General features: G+C 44.0%; 1 protein-coding gene and 1 long non-coding RNA gene across 3 annotated transcripts in view; both read left to right on the top strand.

The window, feature by feature from the left end:
- Nucleotides 1–13,920, top strand: part of MAML2 (mastermind like transcriptional coactivator 2) — a 334,492-nt gene that overhangs the window by 278,991 nt on the left and 41,581 nt on the right. The window lies entirely within an intron of this gene.
- Nucleotides 5,276–12,103, top strand: LOC145716269 (uncharacterized). The gene is made up of 2 exons (XR_014138840.1): nt 5,276–9,472; nt 9,671–12,103. It is a non-coding gene; the product is annotated as an uncharacterized LOC145716269 (long non-coding RNA).

Raw genomic sequence — 13,920 nt, 5'->3', positions numbered from 1 at the left:
GAAACAGAAGCAAGGCTCCGAATGCCCGGTGAGAGAGAAGAACTGGATGGTAACATCCACCCAGTCTCTGTGGATTAACTGCCTTTGAATGCATCCAGAGATGCATTTGAAAGCCATCCAGAGAATTGGCGATTCTGACGTGTGTGTTTTTGGTCTCTCCCCCTTTTGTGAATTGGCCTGCACTAGATGACTGGTGACAGCCTTAAAACTCAGAAGTTCTGGGATCAGTCTGTGTTCCTTTGCTCCCTGATTGCAGAGCTCCTTAAGTATTTATTGGTTTTACATGGTCACGAGCCAGCCACAGAGACATGCTTCCAGTGACAAGGCTACATTTGCAAGCAGCTATCAAACAAAGTTGTAGCTGTCTTCCAACTGTGTATGAGTGTGTGTGTCTTAAAATTCAAGCGTGTATGAGAGAGAAAGAGAGCAAAAGGGAACACCTGGACTTTTGGACGGTAACCGCCCATGAGCTTGGAGCCACTGGTCATTTTTAAGAGGAGAAAAAGAGCATTTCTTCTTATTTTATGGTGGGTGTGGCTTTTAGCTTTCAGGTTTAAAGGCAGCAGGGAAACTGCAAAGCCAGAGTTTTTTTCTGAGGCATTAGTTGCTGTGAAGAAAAGCAAGCCAAAGTTTTGCTTGTGGGCAGAAACATCCCAGAATACATCTGGTGATTGGGCAGAAAGTGAGCTCTGGAGGAGCCCAGGCGCGTTGGCTCCCAACTACAGTGCAGGAACAACCTAGGCGGTGTTCTTAGACTCCGGTCGAATTTCCAAGATGGATCAGGTTCAAAATTATCTTCTTGGCTTTCACTTATCTAAGATGGTGCTCAGGTCTGGGATGACTGTCCTCTGCTGGGAATGGAGGCTACGAAGAGAACGCTCTCGAGTGTTTGTATGGACCTCAGAAAGTGTTTTACCTTGTTTAAATAGGTAGCATCACACCTGGGTGTGAGAAACGTACTGTTATTCCTGGAGAATTCGGGAGAGTAAATATTATTTGGCATTAACCATTTTCAGGGCTTTGCCTGACAGCACCTTGCCTCCAGAGTATTTTTGCAATGTAACCTCTTGGTGAAATCTCTAGGTTTAAATGGTTAGGTGATTCAACATATTCTTGACTCCTGAGATCTAATGATCCTAACCAGTGGCCCAATAAGAAAGGGATAGTGCCAAACCTAGGCATCACACTTTACCCCTATTTACCATCCTGTTGTGTGCGCCTGAAATCTCGTCTTCCGTGCCTAGTGCTCGTTCACCTTTTGCCGCAACTGTGACTTTGGTGGTGACCAGGCCAGTCCCAGGGGCTGTGAGTCGGGGATGGTTATTCCGTGTCATGACCACCATATTCTGGCACAGAATAGTGCTAAAAAGGTTTAAGACGAATGAATGACAAATCACTCCTAGTCATGAGAGGAAATGAAGCTCTCCAGAGTGCACCAGAAGTGCTTTTCTGCCCCACAGAAAACCTCAGGCATCCCGTCTTGTTTCTAGGGCCCTATGCTGTAAACAGGATTGTCTTAAACCCAGCTTTTTGTGTTGGTCTAACTGTATGTGATGTCATCCTAGTGGCCTTAAGCCACTCATTAGATGAGGGATTTTCTGTTTGTCACCTGCCTACTTTACTATAACACTACATGTAAATCTCTGCGAAGTAACTATCTTTTCCTCAAAATTCCATTTAGTTAGATGTAAACTCGTGGTAAAGTCAAAAAATAACATATTATTTTTTCATATATACCATTTTTTGAGGCTCTGTTATGTGCTAGGCACACTTTTAGGCCTTTTTTCATGTCTAATCCTTACATCTGTAGGGATTAAATATAGTGATCTATATTAACATGTAACTCACAGTATATATTATAATCTTGAGTTCCCAGATGCCAAACCTACAGACCAGAGAGGGTGTGTAACTTGCCTAGGCCTCATGGCTGCAGCCAGGACTAGAACCCAGGTCTCCTGATTCCGAGTTTGTTGTCCTTGCTGTGCGTGGGAGACAGTGTTTGATGTCAGGGAACACAAGTCTCCTCCACCTGTCTTTAATAAAAGGAGATGTCTTGGAGGGATACAGTGGCGTCTTAGAGAAAGCAACGTTGGAAGGACCCTGAGATTCAAGGAGATGGGGAAACGGCAGCAAGTCATCTTCCCTGTGTCTGTGTTTCTCTTTCTGAGATGTCCTAGTGTCTCACTTCATTCCTCTTGTCCCGTGACTTCAGCCTACCCAGGGCCTCAGGTCACCATGATGCCAGATCTTATTCCCTAGGACTTCACAGGCCCAGGAGTCGATGACCGACAGACCCAGCCTCCCTGTCTTCCATAGAATCCGCACTCTCAAAACAAACAAACAAAAAACAGGAATCTGACTGACCTAGGCAGAGCAGACTGTCCCGACTGTCGCGAGGTAATAATGGGCATGCCTAAAACACACACTACTGTTTTTTAGATATTCTACCTCAAATTTTACATTCTGAATTACTTCTCCCTGGCTCCTACTAGATTTCTTCCAGTCTGGTTCTGTGTATTTTTCACACAGCGCCCACAGATGATGGTAAACCTCCCTTTTCTTGCCCTGTCTCACTCTTGTCATGATTGCCTCCTTACTGGCCAACACACATTCTAAGATTCCCGTCTTTTTTCTTTGTGGTGGCTGTGCAGACTCTTCCTTTTTTGGCAGTTAATTCTGATTCCACTTCTTCTAGGTAGCTTCCCATATCACCCAGTGATGATATGAGTCTGTCCTTAATTCCAGCCCCTTTGCCTGTGAGGATGGCTCTAGTCCTGCAAAAAAGCAGAGAATCCTTTTAGTCTTTAAACTGAACCTCCCGGATACCCCTGTATGGTCCCCCTGTGACTATATACACATGTGTGCGTATATGGTATATATATGGTGTGTGTATATATATATATATGGTATATATATATGATATGGTATATATATATGGTATATATTATAAAGGGTATGTATTAAAAGTCTTGTGGTTAGAGTGACGGGAATCCAGGACTGGCCCCCAGTCACTGGCCCGATACGATTAAACCAATGACTTTGGTCCCCTAACCTGCCAACTAGACAAACATCTGACCTCAGATTCATGATGGTTGGTCTGAGGCCAGTGCTGAGGAATAGCACCTTTTTTTCCGTAGACTGTGTCTTTAAAATTTCTCATCACGGGGCGCCTGGGTGGCTCAGTCATTAAGCGTCTGCCTTCGGCTCAGGTCATGATCCCAGGGTCCTGGGATCGAGCCCCGCATCGGGCTCCCTGCTCCGTGGGGAAGCCTGCTTCTCCCTGTCCCACTTCCCCTGCTTGTGTTCCCTCTCTCGCTGTGTCTTTCTCTGTGAAATAAAGAAAATCTTAAAAAAAAAAAAATTTCTCACCATGCCTAAACTATTATGGATACTCAATAAAGTATCAAAAATAATTTTGGCTTAAGGAATTCTGGGCAGAACTTGAAAAGTTTCAGAACTTTTGTTATTGCTTTTCGACTTCTACAAAGCCTTTTGCATTAAATGAGAAGGAGGTTTATAGTAAGCTGATGGAATCACTTTTAATTCAGTGCTTTAATATATAACAAATGTTTTTATCAGAGTTTTAAACCAGAAATTGCACACAAACATACACACACATACACAACATCAAAGTATCTGACTGACTGCCCTAGCTGGCTAGCTGTGCTGTTTTAGAAGCAGGCAAAGCACAGGGAGATGGAGGTCCGAGTCTGTGTTTCCTGGATCCCGGGTGTTAGTCATCAGATTCAAAGAGTATAAAACTCTGGCTTTGCAAGTGTTCATTATGTTATTATATATCCTTATAAAACCAATTCCCCTTAGGCCACCTAAAGGACTAGGATGTTTGGGATGTTGAACTATTTAACTGTAATTATTAACAATTAAAATCTTATAAAATCCATCAAATACAATAGATTCAATGCTTCCCCTTAGTCTGGTTTAAGAAAAAGAGTTACAAGGAGCTCTCTCTTCTTTCCCAAAGGAGATTAAAATTCAGGGAGTGGCCAACCGTAGGGGAGATAAGAATAAAAGGGAAGAAAAGATTTGCCTTAAAACCCTTTATAAACTGTTTTTATTTTCATGCTTAACAAATGAAGCCTTCATCATCTTTGCTTCTGGGAAGAGTTTCAAGCCTGAGAAACACAGTTGGAAACCTGCCGTGTTGCAGCCCATCCCCAGTTAGTCATTCCAACGGGATCCAAATAGAGTATGCTCCCGTCCAAGAATTCTCTGAAAAAAGCTCAGGATAAGAGATGGAACCTAGAGAGAGCTGCACATTTCCCCTCTGCCACCAGGGTTTCCAAGAAGTAGCCCAGGTCTACCCTCCCGCTCTGCAGCGAGCTCTCTCACCAGACCGCAGCTCTGCCCTGGTCCGTTTCCCTGCTCATGCACCATCTTATAAAATCACAATCATAATCCCCTGGAGTCCTTACATTCAGTATTTATTCAAAAAGCGTTTCTGGAGTATTTACAGTGACGACCAGTTCAAGGCTATGTATGCACAATCCTTGTCTTCAGAGGGCTCCCAGTCTTTGAAGGACTGGTAGACTTGCCGCTACTGCCTAAGCACAGATCAGTTTATTTGTTGAACATTTTTATAGCACTCCTGCCAGGCATTTTCATGGATATTGTGGTGGAGACAAGTAGGGCATGGCTCTTTATTGCCCCAAACTTACAGTTTAGGGAAGGCAAGACATGGAGAAAGAGCTACAGTAACAGGTGGTACGTGGCGGGTATTGTAGAAGTGATAGTATAATTGTCCTCAGGGCAGATAATGGTTTGGAAGCCAGCTTGGACGCAAAGTGAAGGTGAAAAGTGCCAGGAAGAGGAATTTGAATGAATTATGAGCAGCGGCCATCTTGGGAGATTACACCGGTATACTCCTCGCCATTTTTTAAGTTTGTAAACAACATACATTATTTTATTTTATTTTATTTTTTAATTTTATTTTATTATGTTACGCTAGTCGCCGTACAATACATCATTAGTTTTTGATGTAGTGATCCACGATCCATTGTTTGCGTATAACACCCAATGCTCCATGCAGTGCGTGCCCTCCTTAATACCCATCACCGGGCTAACCCATCCCCCTCCCCCTCCCCTCTAAAACCCTGTTTGTTTCTCAGAGTCCATAGTCTCTCATGGTTCATCTCTCCCTCCAATTTCCCCGCACCCTTCATTTTTCTCTTCCCTCTCCTAGTGTCCTCCATGCTATTCCTTATGTTCCACAAATAAGTGAAACCATATGATAATTGACTTTCTCTGCTTGACTTATTTCACTTAGCATAATCTCCTCCAGTCCCATCCATGTTGATGTAAAGTTGGGTATTCATCCTTTCTGATGGCTGAGTAATATTCCATTGTATATATGGACCACATCTTCCTCATCCATTCACCTGTTGAAGGGCATCTCGGCTCTTTCCACAGTTTGGTTATTGTGGACATTACTGCTATGAACATTGGGGTGCATATGGCCCTTCTTTTCACTACATCTGTGTCTTTGGGGTAAACACCCAGGAGTGCAATTGCTGGGTCAGAGGGTAGCTCTATTTTTAGTTTTCTGAGGCACCTCCACACTGTTTTCCAAAGTGGCTATAATTTTTGACTTTAGAAGTAAAACAAACTTGTAGGCAGTTTTGAGGTGACTTTTTCCCATTTAAAAAATTAAGCTATAATCTACACACCACAAGATTCACCTTTTTAAGTCATGGTTTCCTAAGTTTTGATAAAGTACAGCCACAGTCTATGAATAGAACGTTGTCATCACCGTGAGAAATTCCCCTGTGTTCCTTTGTAGTCAGTTCCTTTCCCCCTCCTTCAGTCCTGGCAACCACTGGTCCCTTTTCTGGTTCTATGGTCTTGTCATGTAAAATGTTGTGTAAATGAAATCCAACCGTTTGTAGCTTCTTGCATCTCACTTCCATTTTGCAGCACTTTTGAGATTCACTTACTTTGTTGTTTGTATTAATTTGATTCCTTTTCAATGCTGAGTAGTATTACATTCTGTGAATGCACTGCAGTATGTTTATCCATTCGCCAGATGAGAGACATTTGGGTTGTTTCCAATTTGGTTTTTGGGGAAACATAAATTTTTCTGTCAGTTGGGTAAGTACCTAGGAGTGGGATTGTTGCGTTTAACTTTGTAAGAATCTGCCAACCTGTTTTCTAAAGTGGCTGCATCAGTTTCTTTCTTGCCTTCAGTGTTCAGGCATTCTAGCTGGTCCACATCCTAGCCAGGACTTCATCCCAGTCATTCTTAATTTGAAGACATGTAAACTATGGACTCGCTTTCAGAGAAAGTGATAAAGATAATGAGAAAAACTATGGAATCCCTTTCAGAGAAAAGGAGAGATCGTATCTCCCCATCTTGGCCCATTGGTATGCAAAGAGCTAGCTAATTTCACACCTAAATCAAGCAATTGGGGAATGCGTGGGTGGCTCAGCTGGTTAAGGGTCTGCCTTCGGAAGGCTTAGGTCATGATCCCAGGGTCCTGGGATTGGGCCCCGTGTAGGGCTCCCTGCTCCGCGGGAGTGTGCTTCTCCCTCTCTCTGTCTGTCCCCACTGCTCATGCTCTCTCTCTCACTCTCCCTCTCTCAAATAAATAAATAAGATCTTTTTTAACAATCAAGCAATTGGAATTTATTAAACACTTTACCTGTACCCAGTGTATGCCGTGCACCACGGGCGTGCACAAAAAGTACAAAACTGGATCCTTTTATTCAGTCAGTCTTTATTCTGCATTTCCCCAAGCTGTATTCTGAGAGAAAACTCTAAAAAATAAAAACATTTTGGTTATCAAATAGATGAATGAATCCTCCTTCCTTAGCCTATCAACAACTCTGAGATGTGTTGCAGGAAAGAAATCGGTTTAGTTTGCTTAACTGTCAGTCTTCCAACTTACATAGCCATGGAATTTTTATTCAACAGAGTAACTTTTTAAATTTCATGAATCCTTTAGAGTGGTTTGAAAAACACTAGTATATAGTATTATTGGAGAAAGAACACACACAGACAACTATTAAATGAGAATCATAATACCTACCTGATAGGTTCTTATGAGGATTCAGTGAGATGACATATGTAAAAGTATCTTTTACAAGGCCTGGTAGGCAGTAGAAGTTCATTAAAATATAAATTAAATTCAGAGAAAGAAGAAACATTGCAAAGTGTAGTAGAGGAGAAAAGGCCTATGATAATTACACCAGTTTGTTGAGCACTTTTTCATACCAGGCTCTGTGCTATGCTCTTTGTATATATTACCTGGCTTAATCCTCACAGTCACCTCAGGAAATATAAGGGCAACTATTGTCCCCAGGTCACATAAAAAGTACGGGTCTGATCCAGAATTCAGACCCAGATCTAGATCACTCCTAAGCAAACTGTTAACCTTTCTGTATACTTCCTCTCTCAAGACTAGGAGTGTTCTAGGGGCTCAGAAGAGGGAAGGAGAGGATACATACACTTGTCTTGACTCACCCTTCTGTCAAAGATAGGAGTCAGGGTCACTCAAACTGAGGTCTGTAGCATCATTGGCAACATTGCCTTTGGGGTCTTCCTGTATCCTTGGGTTCTCAGCTTTATGTTAGCACACTCGAAGCAGTGAAATTGCCCTTGGAAGTGTTCCTGCCTGCTAGGCTGACTTTAAGTGGAGTCCTGGCAGTCTTCTGTCAGGTCAACCATCCTCGGCTTCCTCTGGAGCTGGTCCACTACAGAGCTCTTGGGAAGATCCGAATGTTCTCCTCCATATATAAAGCTTGAGTTCTGAGCTGTTTTGCCAGATGGAAACTCAGCTGTAATTCTGTGGGTGGGTATACCATGATGTAGGGATGTAATTGTGTTTCCCATTTGGATGGACAGTTGTCACTGAAACATTTGTTAAATATTCTATTTTTTTCCCATGGACTTGTGATGTCTTTACTCTCATGTGACAATCTTCTTTCAATTTGTGAGTCTATTTCTGGACCCTCTCTTCTATTCCATTGATCTTTTGACTTCTTCCAGAGCCATTTCACATTGTTCAAACGACAATGGCTTGTAAGTCATCACATACCTGGTAGAGTCATTCCCCCTATCTTATCTTTCTTTTTCTCCAGAAGTAGGGTAACTATTTTTGAGCTTGTATCCTGCCATATGAATTTTAGAGTGAAACTGTAAAAAAAATTAGCAGCAGAACAGCTTTTCCAAACATAGTATTTTGTGGTCTGCCAACATACAAAATGAGTAAAAATTCTTACCCTGGGATGGAGTCTCTGGAGGTGACCTTGAAGCCCTCTTTCAGCCCCTGAAACCGTTTATTTACCAAACTTCTGAGGTGTCACTGAACATAGAAGTGAGAGCTGCATGCCAGCGAGTGACTAATGGTGGGAATTTCCAGCCCAAAGAGAGAACAATGTCAGAGGAGAAGGTGGGAGGACAGATTGGGGTGGCACATACTCGCCCAGCCCATTCTGGGGAGTTTTCCCTAGGATTATCCTTGACCTGGGTTCAGTAATTGGAAAACTACATTATCTAGCTTTGTTCACAGGAAACAATAGTTTTGCCTTAATTATGACTCATTATAGAAACTGGGGAAAAAATGATCTCCCACATAGGTGAAGAATCCCTCTGAGATGACAAACAACTGGAAACCTGGATATTGTCCTTGGAAGACAGACTAGTAGAATTTTTACATTGTAAGACTCCCTCAGATCCTAGTCCACCCCTATCAGGGGAATATGACTGCACAAACAAGATGAGCACCAGTTAAAAGGTAATTTCCTGAGATAGTCTCATGTGGAACAAATTGAAAATCCACAGCCCTTCGAGAAAGACTTTTTTTTTTTCGTTACTTGATCTTTAAAAAATTGTTTCACTCTTCACTTCCCTAGCAGATGTTGCAAATTTCAGAAACAGGCAGGGACCTTTGGACTGAAATGAAAAATCAGTCGCTTAAAAATGTAAAATTCAGTTCAAAATGTTTAAAATATAATAAGTGGGGCCTGGAAAGAGTATAGCCCTGACTTTGAGGATTTCCTTTATATGTTACTCAGATGCCATAAATCTAGCAAAGAGCAACACTGGCCTGAATGTGATGAATAACATTTTTATAACTTTTTTTTTTTCCAAGAAAATGGTCCATGTGTTGGGAATATATGAAAATTGAGTGCTACTATTGATAAGATCTGGCAAATTATTATGTGTTTAAGGAAGTACCAGGGAGTACAATAAAGGATGCAACAATTCTATAAATGTGTCACATTTAACTCTGCCTTTTTTAAGAACACATCATTTTTTTTTTCCCGCTCTTCTTCCTTTCTTTATTCTGACCCTATTCCCTAGATACCAAATTTTGCTGATTTTGGATTTTCTTTCCTGTAAGAAACATCAAATATGAGCTTGTGCATTTCTTCATTCTACAAATATTCATGGAGTGCCGATTATGTGCCACTTTGTTGACCACGGAGGGTAAAGGAGGAAACAAGACAGTTGCAGGCTCGGGCGCCTGGGTGGCTCAGATGGTTAAGCGTCTGCCTTCGGCTCAGGTCATGATCTCAGGGTCCTGGGATCGAGTCCCGCATCGGACTCCCTGCTCCTTGGGAGCCTGCTTCTCCCTCTGCCTCTCTCTCTCTCTCTGTCTCTCATGAATAAATAAATAAAATCTTAAAAAAAAAAAAAAAAAGACAGTTGCAGGCTCTCCTGGTGTTTGAAGTTTGTAGGAGATGACAGACAAGTCAGTGGGGCTAAAAGCATGATGAGTGTCATAATCAGAGATGTTTAGGGGACACCATCCAGGGGATCAACCTAACCTTGGGGTCGGGAGCACCTCCCAGGAGTGGTGCTAAGCTGACCCTCAAAAGATTTAATAGGAACTAGCCACGTGCTGAAAAGAGGACAACTGGTAAAATGCTTAAAGAGAAACAGAGAAGGGGTTACGCGTGCGCTCGTGGCGATGAGCCCTGAGGACTGTGTGTGGCTGATGAGACGCCATAGCGTGCCCCTGAAACTAACACAGCACTGTATGGTAACTCTACTGGAATTGAAAATGGTAATACTGAAACAAAACAGTTAATTAATTTTTTTAAAGAAAGAAAATGAGAGTCTTTGGGGCAGGGAGACTAGCAAACGCAAAGCTACTAAGGCAAGTAGGAACATAAATGTTTGAGGGAGCAGAGAGAGTAGTAAAAATTAGGGGGCGCCTGGGTGGCTCTGTTGGTTAAGCGTCTGCCTTGGGCTCAGGTCGTGATCCCAGGGTCCTGGGATAGAGCTCTGCATCGGGCTCCCTGCTCAGCGGGGAGTCTGCTTCTCCCCCTGCTTGTGCTCTCTCTCTCTCTGGCAAATAAATGAAATCTTAAAAAAAAAAAAAAGAGTAGTAAAAATTCCTATTTTTAAAACTTTCAAGATCGAAAGCAAGTTATTTAATACTTATCTCAACATGTGTCCTCAATCTGTGGATAGTTTCCCCTACATGTGAACAAATAAGAAATAGAAAGGGCTGCCGATAGCTAGACTGATTGGTACCTTGTTAACGGATGAGTCTCTTCACACACAAATGAAGAACAATGAGCAAGAACGCACTAGGCTCCCCTTACTTCTGCATTTCTGCCTCTTCCACCTGATGAGTTCCCAGCCCTCCTCGGAGACTGGGCATATCATCTGCCCCAGAAGGATTGCTTCCTTGACCCTTCTTCCTCCGGTCTGAGGTAAATGTCCTCTGCGGTCGCACTACACCCAGGTCTTACCTCCGACAGAACACTGCCCGCGCTGCATTTGTCTTCCAGCTATCCCCCTGCTCAACTTTGACTTCTTTAAGGTCTGAGACAAGAAGGAGGGAGGAAGAAGTGGGGGGCTTTGGAGTCAGAGAGTCCGCTAAGTTGAAATCATAGCTTGGCCACATGCCCTATAGCCTTGAGAACTTGCTTAACTGCTCTGGGACTCAGCTTCCTCATCTGTGAATGGGGACTGATGGTATAATATACCTTAGAATTGTTTTGAGTGTTGGAGAATAATGTACGTGAAGTGCTTGGCACAGGGCCTAGCTTTAATTGCATGCACTAGAAATTTGCCGAATGAATGGAGGAGGAAACGTGAGGTTTGTTCACAGGATTGTTGGCTCAGGATTCCCTTTCCATTGTATCCAATTCAGTGACCAAAGTCCCATGAGCTCAATTCTGGGCATTGTCCCCTTAGCTAGAAACTCCAGAGGCACATGTGTCCCTCCAACAGGTACTGATTGAAACGGCCTTTGTTACGAGGCTTCCTGACGAGTCTGGCTTGCCATCTCAGAGGCTCTGAATCCAGACGTCCAGCTTCCTGCCCTTCCTACAGGTAGAAGAGAAAACGTCTACAACGTTGTCCTTTCACTTGCCACTTATCCATCCATTCATGCAACACGTTAAGTTCCTACTATGTGCCAGGGATCGTGAGAGATATTAGTGGTGTAATGGAGACCTGATGAGATGTTTTACTAATTTATATTTTCACCAGCATGCTCAATAATCATTATTGTACACGATACCTTCTTTTGCCCCATGGGCACCCTGGGCCATCTCAGCCTTAACCTTGTGTTGCACCGATTATATTCTTGTATCATCCCTCCTCTCTTTCCCCTTCTGCTAGATGAAATAGAAAGATATTTTTATATATCCTGTTTAATTTTAGTGTGTGCTGAGCACACCGCTGCCAAAAGGAATACTTCGATCACAATGAAACTCTGTAGATGAGGTTACATAAAGAATAAGGGAAGACCTCCAGCCTCCTGCCTTGTGTGAATGCTATTGACTCTGTAAATCGGTCCTGAAGGCAGGGAGGGTTGGGCGTATCTATCACATCTGCATCATCTCTCCACATTAGAAGCTGATGCTCTTAGTGGTGTTGCTAAGAGGACCAAACGCAGATGAATGATGGCCAAGGACCCATGGCAGATGTAACTGTTGTCTCTCTCGGGTGGCCTATGTGACTTCAGTTTACAGAGGATATTGACATTTTAGGGTTGTTTCATGAGCTTACCTTATGCTTTGCCTCAAAGTGAAACGCACTTACCTTTTCATCCAGCAAATGTTTATTGAGGGCCTGCACGAACGCTGCTAACTAACGTGTGGTTTCTCTTCTTTTGATTCGCTTGGTCTGAGAGGAGGAGACTGAGCAGTGAACGAGTCACTACAGTACAAGATGGCGGTGAAGAGCACAGGTCTTTGAGTGAGCGCTGCCTTTGAAACCAGTTAATGACTTCCTTGCAGTCCAACTGAGGTAGTTACTCAACCTCTGTGAGCCTCAGTTCCCTCATCTATAAAATGAGGATAACAACAGACAACAGCATTACCTTAGAAGATGTTTTGTTGAAGAGTCTATGAGGTTATCCCAGCACAGTACTGCTCATGGTGTCTGGAACAGTGTAAGCCCCTCATAAATGTGAGCTGGAGTTTGTTCTTGTTTTTATGTCCGTTATTACCAGAAGCTATAACAGAGTCTTCCACAGAGTGCTAGGGGGACACGGACAGGATGTGACCAACTGGACCTACACAACAGATTCCCAAGGCGGCATCAGAGCTGGGCTTTGAGGGCTGAGTAGGAGGTCAGCAGAGGGAGAACCAGGGGAAGGGCATTCTAGGCTTCCAGAATCACATGCCCCAAGTCACAGAGGCATGTTCAGGGTTCATCACACAGTTCAGGGTAGTGGAGTTGGGGCAGTAAACCCATCTAACTCCAGGGCCCAGGCACTTTGCAGAAATGACCTTCTCTACTATTATAATCTTTCGTTGTCAGTCTAAACATTTTCCCCTAAGAACTCTTAATTGTCTGTTAAAAAATAAATCCCCTCACTGTTTTGGTTCTCTGAAATCTCCCTGAAATCTTCTTTAACCAGCTTTCCCCTAGTCTTTGCTTCAGCTATTTTGTGCCTTTGATATCTGGATTTTCCATTTTTATGACTCCTATATCTCTACTTTCTCCAAGCCTAGTCACCTGAGAGTGCCTGCCAGACTAATCCATTTTCAAGGTGATCCCAGCCTTAATCAGCAAAACCGCCTCTCATTCCTGACATCTTGTTAGAGGCCCCTCAACTTTAATAACGTGACATTCCCGCCATCTTTCCTACATTCCCCCCACCCCCCCGCGCCATCGTGCTCTGTTACCCTCTGCCTTGGGTGTTCTGTTTGCTCTAAGCCAGAAAAGGTTTGGGCCAGGAACAACTTGTGTAGGAAAAACCTGCCAGGTGGAAAGGCCTCGAAATAAATGGCCGCCCCTCACCCGGGCCTCTTGTGAGAACGTCCGGAGTCTGTCGGCACTTCTGTGAGAGCCCCGAAGGTCCCACTCCCACAGATGGGACATCCCATGGAGCAGTGTGTCCCGCTGTGCTCTAGAACATGATCCCACATTCCACAGCAGTCGTTCAACTCGCTGGGTGGTCCAGGCTCCAGACTGGGGGCCTTGCCAGCCGCTGATGCCTGGCTACTGGGCAGCCGGCGTAGCCTCCGCATGTGTGGGAACTGAGCTGGAAAGGCGAGGAGGCAAGGCGGGCTCAGCAAGTGGCTGCGCCGGGAATTCAGTAAGAGAAAGGAGGGCCTCCAGAGGCCCCCAAGCTACCTAGCAACAAAATATGCAAACAGTGACTCCATCATATGGCAACAGTGCCATCTGTAGCCTGTCCCCCTGCACATCTGCCCGTCTCAACTGCAAATGGCGGGGAGGGAGCAGTGTGGCTGAACTTCCGATGGAAGAGGGTCGGGGCTCGCAGTCAGTAAGTCAGTAGCATGATTAGCTGAATGTTCTACCAGGAACATTCTGGCACGCCCTCAGCAGAGATGCTTCATCCTCTTCTGACTGGTTCCCGGGACTTCATGCTCCTAAACTCTCTTCCTCGCAGAACCTTCCTTCAGCTCTGCATACCCCCCCGTTCAGCTGCTGGTCTCGTCCATCTGCCCGTCTGTTCTATCCTCATCACC

Source organism: Leptonychotes weddellii, chromosome 11, assembly GCF_054177405.1.
Source record: "Leptonychotes weddellii isolate Sample4059 chromosome 11, ASM5417740v2, whole genome shotgun sequence".
In the NCBI taxonomy this organism is placed as follows: Eukaryota; Metazoa; Chordata; class Mammalia; order Carnivora; family Phocidae; genus Leptonychotes; species Leptonychotes weddellii.
The sequence above is the reverse complement of the archived record's forward strand: the minus strand, read 5'-3'. Positions and strand labels throughout refer to the sequence as shown.